General features: G+C 45.8%; 1 protein-coding gene and 1 long non-coding RNA gene across 3 annotated transcripts in view; one reads left to right on the top strand and one right to left on the bottom strand.

Annotated features, from left to right (window-relative positions):
- Nucleotides 1-22,565, bottom strand: part of ko (Stork-head domain-containing protein knockout) — a 370,856-nt gene that overhangs the window by 134,095 nt on the left and 214,196 nt on the right. The gene's annotated exons all lie outside the window — the stretch shown is intronic.
- Nucleotides 11,934-17,063, top strand: LOC142776106 (uncharacterized). Of its 2 annotated transcripts, XR_012887313.1 has the most exons (3): nucleotides 11,934-13,032; nucleotides 15,879-16,030; nucleotides 16,965-17,063. It is a non-coding gene; the product is annotated as an uncharacterized LOC142776106 (long non-coding RNA). The 2 variants fall into 2 exon arrangements; XR_012887312.1 differs by lacking the exon at nucleotides 11,934-13,032 and having other exon boundaries at nucleotides 15,485-16,030.

Genomic DNA, 22,565 nt, shown 5'->3' with positions numbered 1-22,565 from the left:
AATTCAATGAGACCAGTAAAACTTCAGCAGCGTCTCCTTGCCAGCGAAATAGTTTCCTCGGGCAACGAAGAACAGTTGAAATTCGGCACTTGATCAAAAGAACGTCCTCTTTACAAATGAGCATGCTCTATTTAGTAGTTTTTTATATATTGACGCAATATAACGTACAAAGTCTCCCTACTGTTTGCGTGTAATTGGTTGAGTTTGCCATGTTCTCTTACACGCTTCAACATAGACGATGCGGCGGCTAGGAAGTAAACTATGGCGCTGCGCTCAGCCAGTCGTTGTAAGCCAAGCATATCAGTATGAGTGAATACTTCGCCGCAAGCATGGGCGTCAGCAAGTGGGTGCTAAGGGGGCACTGCTCCCCTCAAGCCACTCCAGCACTTGCCCCCAACCCAGGCTACACCAACGTTCCCCCCTCCCCCCTCCCCCAGCAGCGATGCATCGGGGGTTTGCACCCCCCAAGACAAAATCCTGCCGATGCCCATGGCCGCAAGCACTTACGACAACCACAGCGCGAGTTTATGAAGTCACAACTTCAAGCGTTAATGGTCCCGAGATATATACTTGCTTAGTTCAGTCGCAATCGTTTACACACAGCGCAAGAGTGACACACAAGTCGCTCATGTGCGGCTCCTGTATACGCGTGAAGCCCAAAGTATGGGGGTCTGCAGATCGAGGCCTGCCCGGGGCGCGAACCCTTGGTGGTGGAGAATTGTAACCGGGCTCGTTGTTGGGGAGTACGGAGGTGAGAAGAGAAACCGCGGTGTGACTTAACCTCTAAAAATACACGCGTCACTTCCGTCGGGCGAGCCGAGCTCGAGGCCAGGGCGAGCGTTGTTTGCCGCTTGCATTCCGCGCGGCACCTGCAGGCCCGCGTCAAACTGACGGGTTTCCGCATTCTCGCCTTATACGCCGAGCCAGGAACCGGAGGAGAGCGAACTCGGTCGGTCTCTCTTTTCTCTTCATCGAGCACCGCTCGGGCAAAGCAGAATATAGCTAACCCCATTCATAACTGTGCCCAGCTTGGCGCGCGCGTCGTGGCCTAGCGTGAGTGCACGTGCGGCCGAACTCGTTAGGGTGACATCGACAAGGAAGCACGCGTTTAGACCACACCAGGCAAAAAAAAATCACCCTTTTTGTTTTTTTCTCTCCATCCCCGCTCCCTCACGCTTTTGCTAACGCGTGCACGTTTTCGAGGTTCCAACTTGTTCGTGTGTTAGGAAAGAAGCAGCGAGTTGACTGACGCGTGTATATAAACGAACAGCTATTAGGCGGCGGGGGCTTCGTTTCCGGTTGCATCAGTTAACGTCACACATGCGCGCCCGAAGCTTCTCAAACAGCCTTCATTGCTGGGACACTTGGGGACGGCAACAAATGACGCGTTCTCAGCGGGCGGTGAAAGCAAGGGCTGTGCGCAGACTTGGAGCGCACCTTCGATGGTTCCTTTCAGGGAAAGTGTACCGCACGGGCTCTGATGGCGGCGGAGTGCGACAGCTGGTGCGCTCATACATTGGAAGGACGCGCCTTCGCGGATGGACCGTTTTAGCTGGGAGCTTGCACACTAAAGGAACACCATTAACAGAAAGACAGGGGGCGAAAACTTATGACACCTCTAAAAAGACGCACCTGATGGACCAAGATTTACGTTCTTGTACAATCATGACTGCGTGTGATCGATAAAAAAGAAAACGGCGCAGGCACTAACAACTGTGACAGTATATTTTAGTGAACTTACAGACAATCATTCATTTTCAAATAGGGGCCCCAAAGAAATAGCTTCAAGGCCACAGCGCATGCGCGAAAGCGCGTTTGGGTTGGAGACGCTATTTCTAGAATTTAGCGTGAACCCTAAAGCTTGCCCCAAAAGCAATCTGTCAGGCAAACGTGATAGCACCCACTGAAGCGACATGACCAAGAATTGGGAGAGAATCCAAAGCACCGCAGACCCTATTCAAAAACTCTTCGCTCCTGCTTGACCTAAAGCCCGCATACGCAAAAGGGTTTGGGGCCCCGAACTATTCGAAAAGTTCCTATTAACTAGTACGCAAGAGAGAATGCAGGCGGTAACTATAGCCAGACCTACACTTACCACTGTAGTGGAACCAGGCAATGTATGTAGGTGTGCGTGCTACGCATGCCAATTACATGCAGTGCTTCCAGCATACACATTTTATTGCGATAGCAAATATATGGACACTCTCGGTTGCATTTTGCCGCCGGCGTCGACGTCACTCAACATATATGTATACATATCAATATATATGAAAATTCAAAACAGAAAAAAAGAAAAAAAAACGTCGCGCGGATTCGAACTTGAGTTTCCTCAATCACGAGTGTGAGGCGTTAACTCCTGAGTCACCGAAGAGCACGTCACTCGCGTTTAAACGGCAAGCTATTTATATCTACCACTTACCCTTGGTCACGGGCATCATGGGGGGGGGGGGGGGTATCGTGTTTTCAGCATTACCCGCAAGATGGCGCAATGAGCGCGCGTCGCCTAAGGGACTTTAGCGTCGCCACATCGCGCGGTGGCGCGCGCTCTAATCTCCTACGCGTACTTTGCCCTCCTTAGAGGAGGGGGAGCGTTAGAAGAGGAAAGTGACGCTCCCTCGCACGCCTTTATCTCGCGGTGGGGAGGAGGGAAGGATCGTACGTCTTATCTAACTTCGGGCTTTACCAATTATGTTGTAGTTTCCTGGCGCACAAAGGTCCCTGCAATCATTGCAGTCTACATTTGCGAAAAGCGCAGGCTTTTCAGACACAGCGAAGTAACAACTGCGACGTTTATTCGCGTGCATCTGTACCTGTGAGTACGTTTCATGCGTCATGTGTGCGTGGGAAATGCGGGGCACGTTTCGATCTCCTTTCCATTCTGCTCATGACTTGAATGAATTTATTGCTATCGCGATCATTGCTTCACCTCTGCAGCAAACCTGTGACTTTTTTAGAATAAAACATTTTATTGATTCGTGCAATTATTTATGTCGACTCTGCATCGTGTCTTGCTGAGGATGTTTAATGCGCTACCACAAAAATCAGTGAAGTCTGACTAGGAAGTGTTGTCTTCCTGGATTTGTTTTGCACTAGGTGTACATATTCACGTTGTTTTAAGAAGCATTCACGTGGATGTACAGTCTGTTTCACACTTAGGGGCAATCTCAGATCGCATGCCGCGTGGTGTGGCCAGTACTGTACCAATGCCATCTAGATGATTTCAGGCCTGCTCACTGTGTTTGTCTCGGCCTCTGACGTCATACCATTGGGACCAGCGTGTTTCCATGCACAGACGTACCTACGCTTGCTCTCATCGCTCGACAGACATGGATAGACAAGCCCGACAAACGCTTTCGTGGTGTGCTGGTGTACTTGTTGGCGACTCGAGAAGACTGTCTTTTTCTGTGTCCGCGAACTGTAGCGTCATTATGTGATGTGTTTTATGCACTGGATATTCGAAATCTGTACGGCTGCAAATGCTGACTGTTGGGCGATGCTGCGTGGCGAATAGGTGACCAGTAAAAGAGCGAGGGATAGTGGGTGCAAAGTCTGCGACCGGCTTCCGGTTCGAGAAGAGTAGACAATGGCGAACCGCTTCGCTACAGGCCTCGGATTATTTGGCATTCGCGAGCGCGATCGCCCGTTTATCTTCATCCTGATAAAACACGATCTGTTGTTCAGCCATTGGCTGCTCTAATTCGAGCATGAAAGGCAAACGCAGGTATCAATTCACATGGAATTAAGAAAAAAAATGAGGTTGGCCTTGGCTTTGAACAGAGGCACACTGACAGGTAGCCTTTGAGGAAGCCATAGTGTGCGAAAACCATTTTATCAAAGGTACCTGCCCATTCCACACTAAAAAAAAAAAGCTTACGCATGAATTCGCTGCGAATATTATATTGAGAAATAAATTATCACGCAGGCGCACCTAGAAAAGATATTAGGGGAATGCGCGGACAAAATCTACCTGCCAAATGATGAGCACCGGTCGTTGCACCCATATATATATGACAAAAAAAAACGTGAAAGCTTCACTCAAGAGTAAGTTTACACGAAGCGCTGAACGAGTTCATTAGCGTTTATCATAGTCAAACTGTGCGCCAGGATGGGACCTAGAGGAAGAAGTGCGTTAAACAAGCGCAGAGTTTCGATTATTCGGCGCCGTATATGTCTGACTGTATTACTTATGTAACGCTGTGCCGCGTAGCTTGATCATCATCCCGAATTAAACTCTTATCACACTGCTACAGTCATACCCATCCCCTGAGATTTATTAAAATAGTGATTTTTTATCTGCAGTAACGTATCATGAAAGGAAAACTGTTTTCTATACCGATTGATGTGCTAGCGCGAACTGACAGTACCTTCGAACAGTATAAAAGCATTGCAGATCATTTTAGTACGATAAAAAAGTTTCCTTACCATTCATGGCTTTCGCATTGTCATCGTCACAGTCACGGTCAGCATAAACAAAAAATCAACTTCTAAGGCACTGACATTGCATGGAGAGGGGCTTTTTTCAACGGAGCATTACAAAAATGTGCGCGTGCCGCTGCTAACCCGCGTGGTGCGTCGAACCGGAAGCCGTCGTATCCCACAGTTCCCTGCGATTTCCCATATTACCGGTCACCTATTGTCGCGGCGAAGGGACCGAAGTTGTGAATGTTCTCGTTTTCTAAGGACAACCGGAGAACAAAATGGGAGTGTGTTGTTCGTCAAGCTGACGTCGGCATTCGTTTTTTTTTTTTTCATGACCTGATGGTACGTATGTCCGTACTGCATATTTCTGATTGGTTTCAATGACCCCACCTCCACCATGTTCCCTTCTTGCTCTAAAATAAAGGTATCATGTGCGCTTCTGACTTGTTAGCGTAAGCCCTGGCAATCAAATATTAAACGCGCGTCGCAGTACGTTTGCAAGACAGGTGTTTTTTTCTTCAGGGTCAGTAAACATTTTGCTATTGGCGATTAGCACCGCGGACTGGTATTACTTCTGTTCACATGATTGATTAAAACGAAAATAATGACAATGCATTGGTTTTGTGCATAGTATTTCTTGACGATTTTACCACTTTATTGCCGTTGGCACGTTATAGCATATTATGTTTTCTTGAAATTTATATGCGTGTAAACTCTTAGGGTAAAGCGCTTTCTTAATTCGTGTTCAGGTGTGATTTATACTTCAGGCTAGAATATTTAAGAACCACTACCTAAATATACCGATCCAAGAATCGGCAGTGAATAGGAGTGCCCAGGAAAATACAGGGTTTAACATAGACACTAACATTTTTCTCAGGGCCTAAGTTATATAATCGACTAAGCACAACTGCGACAGTGCCCAGAGCAAAAGAGGAAGCAACGCTTCTTGTGTTGGTCACAAGACTTTTTCGTGAAACAAAAGAGTTTGTTTTCTTTTGCAATGGTCATGACCCTGATAATGTGCTGAATAACATACTTGTGACAGCAGCAGAAACTCTCTTCAAAAACTACGTGTCGATGAAGACAGATTTTTGAAACATTACAAATAAAATTGCTGAAACTTTCCAAATGAGTTGGAACAGTTTCTCTGCATGCTCTACATTGTGTGTGTGTGTGTGTGTGTGCGTGTGTGTGTGTGTGTGTGTGTGTGTGTGTGCATGCGTGCGTGTGTGTGTGTGTGTGTGTGTGTGTGCGTGCGTGCGTGTGTGCGGTCGTGCGTGTGTGTGTGTGTGTGCGTGCGTGCGTGCGTGCGTGCGCGCGCGTGCGTGCGTGCGTGCGTGCGTGGGTGTGTGTGTGTGCGTGTGTTTGTGTGTGTGAATAAACAAAAAACGAACAAAATTCACCTCATTTATTTTGTATCTTTATTGGCACGTCCCATCTTGCTTTCATAGATCGACCAGACATTCGATAGCGTAACCATCTTTGACTTTCGTTGAAGAAATGGCTCACAGGTGAATTTATAAACGCTTTGAAGCGCAATGCCTTACTTGAACCAACGCCCTTGTCGATCCAAAAGGCAGAATAAAGCTGTTAAGCATGTAAAACTTGCCGCCAAAGCTTTATCTTTTACTTGGACAGGATGGTGGCAATGGATTTGCAGCCTCCCGTACGCACACCCACACGAGCGAAATGAGTGATGCCACGGCGGCAGGAAGCGGGCCTAATAATCTAGGTGGCATTGGCTGTACTCACGTGTCGCCATAGCAGACGATACGGTTCAACACAAAGGCCCTTCTAGTGTCTGCACCAGGTGCTCCGGAACGGGGGGGGGGGGGTGGAAGTGGCGGCCGTCGCCTCTACAGGTTAGAAATCGGGGGGGGGGCATGCCCCCTCCCCCCACCAACAGCTTTTACGACCCCGAATATATTATATATATTATATCCCTGCCGACAAACCTCACCGTGTTGTTAGGCCCGTGTACTCCGATTTGGGTGCACGTTAAATAACCCCAGGTGGTCAAAATTTCCGGAGTCCTCCACTACGGCGTCTCTCATAATCAAATGGTGGTTTTGGGACGTTAAACCCCACAAATAAATCAATCAACTAACCTCGCCGCCGCACTTCAAATGTACTTCCAGATCTCCTGGTCTGACATGCCCGAGCTGCTTGCCAATGCATGACTGAAGTGCTGGCCGCACCGCGACGCGTACGTTCTGAGATTTCCCTTAATAAGTGTAAAACAGACGGTACAGCACATGTAATCACTTAGTCGAAGCATGGGTGTATAGCCTAGTGGTAAAGGCACTCGCGTTCGGCGAATCAGGGTGTATCCCAGCATCAGAAAGAAGCACTTTTTAGGGGCGAAGCTCCTTAGGGCGTGGGCTGTGCGTCCCCTGTAGCCTGTATGTAGCCACCTCTAGTTTAGTTCTTGCAGTGTTCACTAGATGGCGATACCGTCCCCTGTATGTAGCCACCTCTAGTTTAGTTCTTGCAGTGTTCACTAGATGGCGGTACCGTCTCCTGTATGTAGCCACCTCTCGTTTAGTTCTTCTAGTGTTTACTAGATGGTGGTACTTGTAGCTGATGATGAAAAGATGCAAGATGTTATAAACTAGAAAGCGGTACTGTAGTTGATGAAAGACGCGAGATCTTATAAAATAGGAATGATGTCACATATGGCGCGTGTCATTGGTTGAAGGCAATCGTTCGATTTAGTGCGGCGACGTACGCTAGGGGGAACGATGTAATAAAATCGAGTGGGCAAAATGTACAGAGGATTCATGGTTTACCAGGTTTACCTCCAGGGCTTCGCCCACTCATCATCGTTCACTTCGTGGATATGGCGGAATTTTTTGTCTGATTTATTTATGCCGAAGACAGGGTCTCACCAGCTGCTCGTGGCGCTGAAAGCAGCGCAGTATCTCGGCCGCAATGCCCTACCTGTGTTATCTCTCATGTTTCTCCATGGCAAGGCGCTTATCGGTCATGGCCAGCCTCCTGACCACAAGCGCCCAGCGAGCCTCGGTTCGCCCTTTGACGGCTGCGAGTCTACTTTTTTATTTAGAGAGGGGGTAACAATTGGAGTACGTGGTACTCTACAATGGGAGAGCATGGAGCCGTCCCGGGGGCACACCTTGACTTTACAGTCAGCCAAAGAAGGGGGGGGGGGTGTTTAAAAAAGGGGGTAACGATTTAGAGCACAGGGTACTCTACTATGGGAGAGCTTAAGGCCGTCCCTCAGCCAAAACGGACTCGTGCCATAAAGTAAAGGCTTAACGAATAATGCGTGCCAATTGGTCCCGGCTTCAACGAACTTCGAAAAATGCGGCCATCAAAGGCGCGCCCGCGCTTGCGGAGTTCTTAGGTGCTTTATTTCACAAAGTGTTGTTTTTTTAATAAAAAGATTATTGATTTCAGCTGGTTTTGATATGTTAGTCTGATCTTTTATCGGCACAATTGTCATATTGTGGTGTGGTTTTTGTAGTTGCCTGTAAAGACCACATTTTTTGTGGCCGCCACCAACAACTTTTTCTACGCCACCGACGCCTATTGACTGGCGCGCCACCGCCACCGCTAACGCGTGCTCACGGCGCAATCAGCGCGCTATTTAAATAGAATTATTTTTTTTTTAGTTGACCTTCGGTTATTCTGCACCTTCTGTCACCGGTAAATATTCTGTTGTTTTTCAATTCTGCTCCGTTCGCAAACGCATCACAATTCGTTTGCCTGCCACTACAACTTAAATAACTGGAGTAAAAAAAACTCAAGCGCCCCTAATATTGTGAACATGTAGTGTTGGATTCCATTTCAAGGTTAATTTCAAGCTACTTTCGAGCTCAATGTAGTTAAGCGAATCTCGGTCAGTGACAGTGCCAATGGTGCTGTTTGCCAAGGACTGTCCCCATATTCTGGCTGACGAGTGCACGTAATGACGAGTACACGAACAGGTGTGGAAAGCCGGTACTGGGATGTTAATAATTATGACTGTGAAAGCGCGTCGAAGAACAAAAGCACTTATGATTCAGATGCGGTGGGGGCTAGGAATGGGGACGGGCACGGTAGAAGCGCTTCTATTCGATGTGTATGCATGGAAGACATTGTGCAGGCTAACCTTTATGAAAATGAATTTTGAGAGTCTAATGTGTCCCTAATGCACACCTAATGAGTCATTAAATTGACATTAGACCTGCAAAGTCTAATGTCTTTTAGCATCAGGTCTGCAATGGAGACTCAGATAAAAACATGCAACAGGATTGCCCCCCCCCCCCCCGCGGGGGTCTAGTGGCTAAGGTACTTGGCTGCTGACCCGCAGGTCGCGGGTTCAAATCCCGGCTGCGGAGGCTGCATTTCCGATGGAGGCGGAAATGTTGTAGGCCCGTGTGCTCAGATTTGGGTGCACGTTAAAGAACCCCAGGTGGTCGAAATTTTCGGAGCCCTCCACTACGGCGTCTCTCATAAGCATATGGTGGTCTTGGGACGTTAAACCCCACATATCAATCAACATGCACCAGGATTTCTGATGATTAAAGTAAGCATATCTTCCAGTCCGTGTCCTAATGTCAAAAGACATCACATTGAAAAAATTTGCGTTACTCTTTTATAGCTAACAAAAACTGAATTTCTTACTACTAAATGTAATAATCACTGGAATTCTAGATCCCAAAACCACGATATGATTATGAAAAACGCCGTTGCGGAGTGCTTCAAAAATTTCGACAATCTGTGATTTCTTAACGTGCACCTAAGTCTAATTCAATTACTTGCTGATCTCGACATTCACGTACATGTTGCCTGTCAGAAATTTAATACACTAAACAGTTTGTATTCCCATAGATTTTTCGATCATGTTTCAGTAAATATAACATTGACAAGCAGAGAATGTCTTCATACAAATGCTTAAGTGTAAACCAGCTAGACCATAAGAGCAATAATAATAATAATAATAATAATAATAATAATAATAATGGTGGTGATGATGATGATGATAATCCAGTAACCTTTTGCATTCACGTAAGACAACTCGAAGGCGATAGCCATCTCTTTCTTTTTTCCAATCTGTCTATGTGTTCATCCTGCCACCCTTCGAAAACTTTCTGCAACTAATGTGCTTATGCATTGCCTCCACAGTTTAAGACACCGTTTTGCGTAGCCAATCAGCCATCCTTTGGACAAGCTATGATGAGATTGGGTGCGATGATTTGTGGGGTTTAACGTCCCAAAACCACCATATGATTATGAGAGACGCCGTAGTGGAGGGCTCCGAAAATTTTGACCACCTGGGGTTCTTTAACGTGCACCCAAATCTGAGTACACGGGCCTAAATTCCGCCTCCATCGGAAATGCAGCCGCCACAGCCGGGATTTGATCCCCCGACCTGCGGGTCAGCAGCCGAGTGCCTTAGCCACTATACCACCGCGGCGGGGCAGATTGGGTGCGATGTAATGACTTTATCATGTGACGCTATAATGACACGTCATCTCGTGGTGATTATTTTTTGCATGCATCTCTCGTTCCCTACATTGATTGATTGATATGTGGGGTTTAACGTCCCAAAACCGCGTTATGAATATGAGAGACGCCGTAGTGGAGGGCTCCGGAAATTTCGACCACCTGGGGTTCTTTGACCAAATCTGAGCACACAGGCAACAACATTTCCGCCTCCATCAGAAATGCAGCCGCCGCAGCCGGGATTCGATCCCGCGACCTGCGGGAATTAGCAGCCGAATTAGCAATCTTAGCCACTAGACCACCACGGCGGGGCTCAGTGGACAGCGAGGGCAGCACAGGAGATAAACTCATCGTATCATTGTAGTCAGCATTTGAAAGCGTATTTAAGTATAAGTCACACTTTTACAACTAAAATAGGGCTGGGAGCGGCAGCTGCCAAACGTGTGCCCCCCTCCCCCCTCCCCGCCACCGGTAGGTGGTAGAGGGCGAAGGCGTGATGGAGAGGGAGAGAGAAGTTTTAATTTCATGCCTCTCACCCCACCCCTGTGTTACTGTCACAACGCTAGCTGTCACGTAAAGACAGCGGCGTAGGTAAAAAAAAAGAAACAAGGGAGGGTAAGGAAAGGAATCCCTCGTTGACCTCATGGAGGGGGGAGGTAAATAGTCATTTTGCTTTATGTATGCCAGGACGAAAAAAAAAAACGCCCGAAAGGCGCGGCGAGGGGGGATGGCAGAAAGGGGTAACGGACTCGGTGTGCCAGCCCCAGGCTACGCCACTGCGTAGAGACGTAAGGGAACGGACATCCGATATTTCTTCTCTGTAGAGCAGGAATGCATGCCATTCAATCTTTTCTGCGCACGAACAAAGCCGCTGCTGCAAAAGCATTGTCCTTGAGATCTGTACTTTTTGGCATTGTGTTGCAGAGACTCAGACATGACCATCGCTTTTGACATGAGTTGTGAAACTTTTTTTTGTTATGCAAAACAAAATACATACAACTGCGTAACTACATATATTGCAAACTAATGTTTAGGAAAGCTTCATTTGGCTTGAAAAGTTATAGGTACTCTTGATCGTTAGTGTAAAATATTTGTATATTGACTCGTTAGTGCTGCCACCTGCACACTTATCTTGGTTAAGCCTGTAAATCAGCAGTTGCTACAGGCCTCGTTGCACTGCAGGCTCACCACCAGCTTCACGCAAAGACATGTGCAGCAAGTCCGCGGTTGCATAATTGCCGTGTTGATAGATATTGCGTGCATTGTATACTTCTCCTCCTTTGGAATTCGTCTACGCGATAGTTTCCGCGTGTCGGGAAGTTCTGCTGCTTTGATCGAGTGGCGGACGATGACTTGCCGTACGTTGCCGCTCCAAACAGCCACATCGGACGCGGCCATTCGCGTTGGCTCTGAAAAGTGATTTCTTCTTCCATTTATTGATTACTCGTGTTGTTCACGTGATTCCATGTCAAGTGTACTTCTAAAGACAATCCACGGCCCCTGGTGTGACAAGCAGTGGCTGATGTTATGCGTGAGCGCGAGCTTTTTGGCGGGCGACTGAAGAGCACAGCGAATGCCAAAACTTCGGTAAGTTGAAGAAAGCCGCTGAATTACGTAACTGGGTTACTTCATTGCGTGAAAAATGCTGTGCAGGAAGCGATGGCCCGGGCGGCTTGTTGGAACAGCAAGGATGACGAACCAGAGACCCGATAGGCAAATATGTTTTGAGGTGGCTTATTTTATATCACCGTAAGAAACAGTCGCTGTGTGCGTTGCTTGCATGTTTTAAAGATTCGCGTCGCGCTACGCGATCTATCCTTCGCTCATGCAAACCTCTTGTCGTGCTGTTATTCCTTGGCTGTTTGCTGCACGAAATTATCTTTTGATCCCTTGTCGCCCTGTAAAAGTGTCTGCTTTTAAACATACCGATGTCGCGAGAGCAGTTCACGTTCACTGAACTCGGTAGTTTGTGCGTTTGTACGCGCAAAGCAATCACATGACTGGGCACGTAGATAGTAAAACGCACAGCCCTGTCAAGAGCACACGAAGTATGTTTTCGTGGCTGCGCTCCGAATCCTTGTGCCAGAAATCCATGTATTTTGCTGTGGTTAGAATTTCACCTTAGCTGCCTTATAAATATTTTAAGAGAGCTAACTAGAAGTATACGTATTTCAATAATCTACACTATGTGCTGAAACTAAGAGTACACTCCTACCGCTGCATTGAAGATATGTTGATATCGAGTGTTAGTGGAATGTATGAATTCAATTTAGTTAATTAAGCAAATACATGACACCCTTTGTTGAAATATTTGTGTGAACTTTTGTTAGCTATATAAATTTTTGTTTTCTCCTTGAAGCATACCAGGTGCTCCATCACAAATAACTTACACTGTGCTCATGTAGTATAAATGTTGCTTGATTGTGTGGTGCTTCAAGTTGTATTTTCGTGCTCTCCTTTTAAAATCAGTGTTGTACTGATTCAGGGATTTAGTATTTATTTTGTTTTTTGAGGCAGTAAATTAGAAGCAGAAAGATCTTATTCATATGTTTCCAGATGTTGACAGAAAGTTTCAGAATATGAATATTTTGCGAAGGGCCTATCTAATAATAGAAATCCTACAGATAGCTTGTGTGAAAAAAAGTCAAACTACATGGGAATTCGCTTCACAATACCAACAGTTTGTTTCCTGAATAGCTTACATTTATGATGTAATACAATATGTATGGCTTGCTCTTACACATGCCATGTTCGCATAAACCATGCATCCTTTGCAAATATTGTTTTCATCATTTAAATCACCCATAAACATGTGCGTGCTCTGCGTAGTGTTATTACATAGTTTTGTGAATGCGAAACATTCAGTGGCACTCTGCGAATTGTCAGCAAGAAAGGGCTGGTCCAATATTGCATGTTTTGATTGTGCCATGATCCCTTTATTCAAGGATTTACCCTTTAATCTATCAGTATACACTTTGCTAAGACATGTTTGGTATTCGCTATCTGTGTGTGATATATGGTTTGTTGTGTGTAAAACTAATCTTTTGTGGCACCTTTTATGTATGTATCAGCGATGGCAGCTATTCATGGTCCTGACACAGAGGACAGGTTGCAGTGCACGATTAAAGTGGTCTTCCTGCAAGCCCTAACGAGCCTTATTAAGTGGTAGGCATTCCTTTTTGTTACCACAGAGTGATAGTTCGGACACATGGCACCTATTGAGGTATAGCATACACTGTCTTTTAGCTTAGGTGTGGGAAGCCTATGTCCTGCACTTCAGTGCAGTATTCCTTGGACATTGAACATGCATCATTTGGTTTGTAATCCTTGAACATGGATTGTTACCGGGGCCAACGTTGTGACACTTGGAGGCGTCTTGATAATCGGAACAGCTGTTCCTTGTCACTGCTGTCTTGAGCAAGGCAAGAGTTCTTGTTAAAGGGTTGCACATGAGAAAAAAATCAGCAATGTCTGTTAAACATTGGGTAATATTTAGCTCAATATAACACAAGGTTGAGACCGGTGCACTTTAAACAAAATGGGTTATTGTAACAGAAGCACAAAAATTCACGGCATGACGCTCACCTTGTATTTTTTAGTGCTTCGGTTGCCATTAACCATTTTATATAAAGTTAGGACACGTGCTACGTCCTCTCTCATGGTCTTTGTGTTAGATTGTGGTAAATATCACATAAGTTGGCTGTAGCGACATTTCCTCTTATAGGATTTGTTGGTCTTTTCAAGCTTTTTCCATCAACATCTATTTTGTTTGGACTGCCATGAAACTGCGTGCAGTGGAATCTTAGTTATAATCATGTTTCGCTTATTGTCGTGATGATCGCTTTTACCTTAAACTTTTTTTAGAAGAAATAAAAGATTTATTTACCTAAGTTCTTTTTTTCACAAGTAGAAGTGTCATTCATTTTTTGTGCTTTTTAAAGGGAGAGCGAACAACATTGAAGTCTAAAAATTTAGTGAATTTAAATAAGCACACTTTTGCTATGTGCACATTCTGCCACAAGAATTTGGCGAATTCATGTTTAAGGAAGTTACAGGGGTTGTTGTTTCAGCTCGTTTGAAATTTTCACGTGTATGAGCAGATTTGTGGTATTTTTACAAGTTGTAGTGCAATCTTGTTTTAAGTAACATTGTGCAACGTACAAGTATCTATTCCTTTCTAATAAATCCTTCTCAGATAATCGTTATGCCGAGAGTTTGATCATCTGAATGAGGGACAGCTTTTCTTGGGAGGCAGCACATACTCACGTTTCATCACATTGTTTGGAACATGTTCCCACTACAATCTATGAAATTACCATAATTGTGTTTATGTAACACAGCTCACAAAACATGGTGGCCTATCATACAGAGAAGTGCATTCTGTGTGATAGTGCCTTGAATAGCCTTGTTGGACTGCAAACTTAAATTGTCGAATGAATTCATGCTCTTTTGGAAGTACAGTACTCACGGATTGAAACAGGACACTCGGAGCGTGTGGCCGACGGTACGTGTGCCGCCGCTCGTGGGTCCGCATAGAACCAATGTGTTGCATTGTGGTATAGGGTCATAGGGAGAAGACCTATGGAGCAGGACTACTCCTTCCGATTGCCAAATTGTCGGCCTGTAGTTCACCACGTGTACACTGCCAGGGCAGCGCTGCAAGGTTCACGCACATTCGCATGTCGACCAAACTGGCTCGCCGCTGCGCACCACTTTTACTGCCAGGCCAGCAGACGACCCTCTCGTTCTGCGTGCTTAGGCAATGCAGTACGCATGCTGTGCAAGTAAGACGCAGGATTCAGTTAGTAGATTGCGCCTTGTGTGCGTTTGTAGACATGATAAACATCTGCACAAAAGCATGAAAAGTTTACTTCGTGGTTTCTGTCTCGACAAGAAAGAAAATGTGTGGCCATGCTTTTCTTCATGCAACATGGAAATAATATCATGTATTAGTGTCGTTAGGGCAAACTGTGGCATATTGTTGAATAAAAATGTGAGAAGCCCGCTTGTTCTTCCGTGGCCGACAGCTCTACGAATGCTTGCCACGCAAAATAGCCGCACTATTCACTGCTCGTGGCGAGACAACAAAGTACTAAGTTATTGTTTTATTGCTGCATGGAAACAGGCCCGTGGCTGGTGCTTTTCTTTTTCGTCGTGACAAAAAGCTTGAAAAACTTTTTATGCTTTTGTGCAGCTATTTATCACGTCAACGAGCGCATTTCAGGCGCGACATCGTAGCGGTATCCAATTTCTTACTTGCGCAGCCTACGTGCCCCATCGTCGAAGAGCCGATCGAGAGCGTCGTCTGCTTGCGTCACAATATAAATGGTTCGCACCGTCCCCATCGATTCGGGCTGCATGCATGCGAAAATGCGCGAGCCTTGCAGCGCCACGCTGGCAGTGTGCATTTTGTGAACTAAATGCCAACTTTTTAGCGACCGGAAGGAGTAAACCTGCTCCATAGCTGTTTTTGCTCTCACTATATACAACAGTGCAACATCCTGATCCGCAAGCACCCATGAGCGGTGGCGCATGCATTGGCGGCCACGCGCTACGAATGTTCTGTTTCAATCCGTGAGTACTCTACATATAGGTTGACCATTCTGGGCATATTGGTACGTACTTCGGAGGAAACAGGAGTGCAAGCAAATACATGGACTGCTGCATCCATTATTCTTTCTGTGTTCACTCCTTAGTGTACATTTTATTTCCTCACTGAGCTCGTACATACACTCTAAATTGTATTATCTCTGTGACGTGTGGGTTCAGGTGATATTTCTGGAATCTGCATGGTCTGAAATAGTCATGAGTTCAACACTTTGATGTGCTGTTTCCTTAAATACTCTATTAACGCAAGTGTTTGGTCGGGTTGGTAATTCTTTGCCTAAAATTTTTTCTAAGGTACGGCAAAATATGAACTGAGAAAAGGGATACGACACAAAGTAGTGCTAGTTCGTGCTGCTGCCCTTTTGATTGTGCATGTTTTTCCTGCTGTTGATTTTTTTCTTTAGAAAGAGTTCCTATCCTTGTCCTATCAAGATGTTCAGCAAGTGCCAACTCACCCCAGTGTGGATTCTTGTGCTTGTTAATGACCAGCGATCAATTTCATAATTTGCAATACTGGCTAGTGAACATGGGCAACTGTGCACTCTAAAGCATAAAGGTAGGTAAAAATATTTCCTTCTTTATAAAACTTTTGTCACCTCTTCAAGGTACCTAAATAATGCATATTTAGCTATTGAATAATATGCAAAAGTAATCAAGGGTACAAAAATGCTTTGCTTCCTTCCTCTAATCTGTTGCTTGTAGAAGGATGTGTCGAAATGACCTGTAACATATTACAAAATGCATATCTGTGTAATATACTGTAGGTTACAAAAAGCACAATTTTTAATTGTTTTCACTAGAGTTGTGTAGCTGTATCACCTAGACGTAGCTCTACATTTCATGTGCCTGTTTGTTGCTCAATTTCACCTTGCACATAGGCGTGCGCATAGGAGTGGGGGGCAGCCTTCCTCTCCCCAAACTTGTTACCTAAGACGGGGGCCACAAAACTAGAAGCTTAATTAGGTAAGGGGGAGTGCCGTGGTGAACCTCCCCGCCACCCAAGTGTAGGGAAACCCTGCACACGTCTATGACTTTGCACCTCTGAGCATGAGCCCTTAATAGTTCTCAGTTAAGGAAGAGGGATTTTAATGTGGAAGTTTTGTGTAAAACAAAGTTGTGGAATAGACCCACTGTTGCATGCCGTAGTCATACATTGGATACCATTGGAATCGTGAAAGGAGGTTATTCTGCAATATTACCTTAGAGAAGCTGACTCAGCTGATTCCTCTGTTCATTGTAGCTGGTTTCTCTCCAATTACTGATGAATCGGCAGCCCTCTGAACTGATGTATAGTGGTTATTTTATTTCAACGCAGCATGAAGTCAAGGCTATGTGGTTCGATGTTGAATCCACATAGATTATTTAATATAACTGATAAATATATATCACTATTTCGAAAAGGCATAACTCATCGATTGCAATGTCTATTCATGTGCTGAGCTAAAATGTATGCTTCAGTGGCTTCTAAGTTTTTATGTTCTCCCTTGCAGGTTTTAAATACAGCAGCGGTGCGACCACGACGGTGCTAGAAGAGACCCTATCATCAGTGCTAAGTCGAAAATTAAATACAAATGCAGTTATTCCGGGAACTGTCTCACTTGGTGTTTCTTTGTTTGTTTGTAATTATAAAACAGCACTTTTGCAAAAATTGTAAACAAAGACGAACTAGCTCCATTCATTTTCTTATCGGAACTGGATCGTTTGACAATGTAATGCGTGTTTCCAAATGCAGGCATTATATACTTGCAGCATTATTTATCGGCCTCGAAAGATTCTGACATGTAAAAAACAATGATCTGTTCTTTGGCGGAAATGGTCTGATGGTATTTTGTTTACAATCCTGCAATGTGCGCACACTTTCATATGTATAATGAAGCCATTTATTTATGCCGAAGACATAGAATCTGACCAGCCGCTCGTGGCGCTGAAAGCAGCGCAGTATCTCGGTTGCAAAGCCCTACGGGAGTACACACATGTATCTCCATGGCAAGGCACTTAGCGGTCATGGCCAACCTTCTGACCACAAGCGCCCAGCGAGCCTCGGTCCTCCCTTTGACGGCTGCGGGACTATTTTTTTATTAATAGAGGGGGTGACAATTGGAGTACGTGGTACTCTACAATGGGAGAGCATGGAGCCGTCCCGGCGGCACACCTTGGCTTTATGGGGGGGGGGGGGGGGGGGGTTTAGGATAAAGGGGTAACGATTTAGAGCACAAGGTACTCTACTATGGGAGAGCTTAAAGCCGTCCCGAGCTTAGTGACGGTAGCTGGCCCCGCCAATTTGAGACAAAATAATGTTATCCAACAGCTACCGGCGAACACCGGCTTCGGTGAACTCGGACAAATGCGGCCATCATACGTGCGCCCGTTGCTACAGAGTTCTTAGGAGCTTTATTTTACAAACTGTTCTTTTTTTTGTTGAAAAAAATTATTGATTTTAGCTGGTTTTGATACGTTAGTTTGATCTTTTATGCGCACAATTGTAATTTGTTGGTGTGTTTTTTGTAGGTGCCTGTAAAGACCAAATTTTTTGTCGCCACTGCCACAATTTTTTTCTACGCCAACGACGCCTATTGATCAGCACGCCGCCGCCGCCACTGACGTGTGCTGTCGGCGCGATCGGCGCTCCATTTAAATATATATATATATATATATATATATATATATATATATATATATATATATATATATATATATATATATATATATATATATATATATATATATATATATATATATATATATATATATATATATGTGTGTGTGTGTGTGTGTGTGTGTGTGTGTGTGTGTGTGTTTTAAAGTTGATCTTCGTTTATTCTGCACCTTCTGTCACCGGTAAATACTCTGTTGTTTCTTAATTCTGCTCAGTTCGCTAACGCATCGCAACTCGTTTGCCTGCCACTACAACTTAAATAACAGGACTAAAAAAGAAAAAAAAACTCAAGCGCCCCTAAAAATGTGAACATGTAGTGTTGGATTCCATTTAAAGGTGAATTTCAAGCTACTTTTGAGCTCACTGTAGTTAAGCGAATCTTGGTCAGTGACAGTGCCAATGGTGGTGTTTGCCAAGGACTGTCCCCATATTCTGGCTGACGAGTGCACGCAATGACGAGTACACGAACAGGTGTGCAAAGCCGGTACTGGAATGTTCATAACTATAACGGTGAAAACGCGTCGAATAACAAAGGCACGTATGATTCAGATGCGAAGGGAGGGGGCTAGGAATGGGGACGGGCACGGTAGAAGCGCCTCTATTCGATGTGTATGCATGAAAGACGTTGCTGTGCAGGCTAATGAGGTAGAGCTAGCTGTTTAGGGCTTATTTAAATGAAAAAGGTCAGTTCAAAAACAAGAACGCCAGGCCTGCACAGAAGGCGCGGAACAGTCACAGCGAAAGCTAGAAGAACGGCCTTTCAGAGCATTTTCTAAACACTCACTGGGTAACTGCTGCAAGCACACTTGGTTAGCACCCATTACCGCATTAACAACAATTTCTTGGTAGTAGGCCGGCATTCGTTATGCTATTTTTCGTCATTCTTCTGAGAAGCGTGGTATCCACTAAACACTTGCAAAGCATTTTGTGCCAATGCAGTGTGCCCATTGGGCTGACAACGATGAGGAATTAAGCCCTAACCGTATGCACGTGACTTACTCGCGACAGTGATGAGCGACAAGACTTGCTGTCGCGGAGGCCCATCCGTCGCCGCAGCTTGTCGCGTGCCTCATTTCTGGAAAACTAGACAAGATCGCTTGTCACCCGGAAGCCAGCTCGGCGATATCCATCAACATGACTGCGCCTCTGTTCCTCGCTTAGTTTGCGATTTGCTCTCAATGCTTGTTATCTGCGCGTGCTTCGAAGAATGCAAGGTATCGACTACACTTTTTTATATTCTCATGTCACGCGAAGAATGGGCGAGTGGTTGCATTTTGTCGTAATATCGTTATCGAAGGTTTGTTTTGATGTCTCGATGGTAGCTTGTTGCTACAGTGCAAAAACGTCGTGCGAAGTGCGTCGGAGCCATTGTACCGTATACGCTTCTGTGCAGCCTGTCGTGGTTACACTAAATATTGCGAAAAAAGAAGGTCGTGGAATTCTTTCGTGGCTTCCTTATGTCACACAAGACAATAATAAACTTGGCACGTTGTCATCGACCGACTTTTAAACTTCTATTCACAATTTATTGTTATGCACGCGATAGTTTCCATTCAAGCAACAATGACACTTTGTCGCCGACATGCGGTTACAGACGTCGCGACACGACAATGCGAAAAAGCAAGTTTGTCGCTGTTGCTAGGAAATCGCGTGCATGTGGTTAGGGCTTTATGTCTGAAGTGGGTATGCGCCACAGTTAATAGTTGATCAAGAACAAGTTTTCGTGATGGGTTGGAGCATTGGACGACCCACTCGTTACGGTATTCGCATTGAGCGACGCCTGGTTGTTTTGCTGTTCTAAAGTGCTTTATTAGTCATAATAACGCCATTCCTTTTCCGAGATCAAGCCTGCCTAAGGCAACTTTGCGAACACTCTCGACTGGATTTTGATGACACCGTTGGCATCGACGTCACCATCACTCACCGTATATGCATATGTATATATACCTATTCTTGAAAACGCAAGAATGAATGAATAATTAAACTTTAGTTAAAGTCCGACAGTTTTCACCGGGCGAGGGGGAAGAGGGGATTAACCCCTGTCCCTTCCCACTCTCCGTCGATTATGATGGCGGTGCCTCAGGTGACCGCTTGAAGTCCTTGGGCCCGGGCGGCATCTTGCCGGACGGCCCAAAGCTGGTCGGCCAGCTCGTAGCTGGTGAGTGCCGCCTCCCAGCGGCAGTGCAGCTGACGCCGCCGATCGGTTGGTGACTAGAGGAAAGAAAAGACGCCTAATTTATGCAGCCCATTAGGGAGAACGGCGCAGCGTCTGGCCGATCGGCAACAGTGACCGCGGAGGAGGCCGGCCCCTGCCCTCGCGCGGTGGTGGCAGCAACAATTGGCCTCGGAGTTCGTCCCTGCCTAACATGCGTCGAAGGGAGCGGCGGCAGTGACGTTTTTTCCAGCACACTCCCAAAGCACGTGCCGCAGTGTGGCCCTTGCCTCGCACGCTTTGCATGCGTTCGTCGGGTATAGGTGAGAATAACACAGGCGTAGTATCACCGAGCTTTGTCTGTAATAACCTCAGAGATACGGCATGTCTTTTGTCCAATTTGTTGTGTGGTGGTAGGTATTTGCGTCTGTTTAGTCTGTAATGGTCTGTAATGTTGAATGTGGTCAGGCGATCAGCCCACGACCATTCCAGTTGTTGTTGTGTGGATAGTGCCATCCGCTCGCTCTCGGAGGTGAAGGCGGCCACCGAATCGGCCACGGCTCGGTGAAGAGAAAAAACGCAAGAAAGAAAAATGATTAAGAAAAATAATCTGGCGCGCATAATGGAACTTGGGGCCTCTGAAACGGGAGTGCGAGGCGTTAACCACTGAGCCACGGAGAAGCACGTCCTGCAACGTTTAAACGGCAAGCTATTAATATGTACCATTTACCGCTGTTTATGGGCATTAGGCGGGGGGGGGGGCAGCTATCGTGTTTTCAGCATTACCAGCAAGATGGCGCAATGAGCGCGCGTCGCCACATCGTCACGACGAGCGGCGCTCTCATCTCCCGCGTGTACTTTGCACCACGGAGAGGAGGGGGAGGGGGTAGACGCTCACTCGCGCGTCCTTATCTCGCGGTGGGGAGGATGGTACGTCTTGGCTGGCCTTGAGATTTCACCAGAACGATTCTGCTGTAGTTACCGGGGTACAAAGGTCACTGCGATCGTTGCACAGCCTGTGTTTGCGAAAAGGGGCGCGCTTTTCAGACACTGCGAAGTAACAACTGAAACGCTTATTCGAGTGCATCTGTACCTGTGAGTGTGTTTCGTGCGTCATTTGTGCGTGAGATACGCGGGGCACGTTTCGTTCTACTTGGCATTCTGCGCGTGACCTTCCAGTTTGCTGCCAATACGTTTATTGCTTCACATTTGCGGCAAAGCTGTGATGTTTTTTATTCAAACAAGAGCGGTTTTCACGGTGCAGCAGTCCCAAGTTTCATGTTGTAACGCAATAGCAATAAATAGCTCATTTTGCGGAAACTCGTGTCGGCGTCGTTGGTTGTGAGGGAAAAAATTATAATCTTGCCCGTGACCGAAAAATAGAGGAAGATGCAAATGAAACAAAATTTCAAAAATATTTTGGTCCGAGTCAGGGTTGAACCCAGGCTCACTGTGTAACAAGCAGGCGTTCTACCACAGGCAGAGCTAGGTTATTTCTTGAAATGGCATCATAAAAAAGCTAGATAAATGTCACGCATATTGCGTATACAGAAGTGTAGAATGGCGCCACGCGTCAAAACATGTACATTGCGCCACGAGTGGGTGTTTCAAAGGACCGCTCATTAGAAAGCGTTCAGACAGATATCATCAGCAGCAAAATCGTCAACAAAGTAAACCACTTCGTAGGTTCGCGAGTGGCCTTACGGACACGCATAGGGGGCTTTCCGCTAACTCGCTAAAGGGATAATTATGGTGTAGAGGGTATTTAACAACTATATTTGTAGTAGAGATACTACTTCCCTGGCATTACTGCGAGCACTGCCAGTGCTCGCTCGCAGACAAGGCTAGATGACAGATAAGGCTAGAAAATTCAGTACAACGTTCCACTGACAGCTTTGCCGAAAAAAAAAAAATGGTTGCGGTATAATGTAAGACGTCGATCTGTTGAAGCAGACAGCCAGCGTTAAGGGGCTTACACGAGAAAACATTTACGGTGGACTCAATCCGCTTAAGTAACAACGAGTTTTAGCATTCCTGAACGGGACCACGCAATTCAAGTATCATAACTTCATCGAAACTGCACAAGAAGCTATATAGGCAGAGTACATGAGAGCGTTACTTGAACACCCCAATCCTATCAAGCAGCAAATTTGGGTCGCGAGAAACGATGTACCTGTTAGCCATCGTGACTCGCATAATGACGCCGAAACAGTCACTCTAGAGGGAGAAAATTCCACGAGACGCTGAGATTCTGGTATAGTTGAAATGCGGCTACACATTCAT

Source organism: Rhipicephalus microplus, chromosome X, assembly GCF_043290135.1.
Source record: "Rhipicephalus microplus isolate Deutch F79 chromosome X, USDA_Rmic, whole genome shotgun sequence".
NCBI lineage: Eukaryota > Metazoa > Arthropoda > Arachnida > Ixodida > Ixodidae > Rhipicephalus > Rhipicephalus microplus.
The sequence above is the reverse complement of the archived record's forward strand: the minus strand, read 5'-3'. Positions and strand labels throughout refer to the sequence as shown.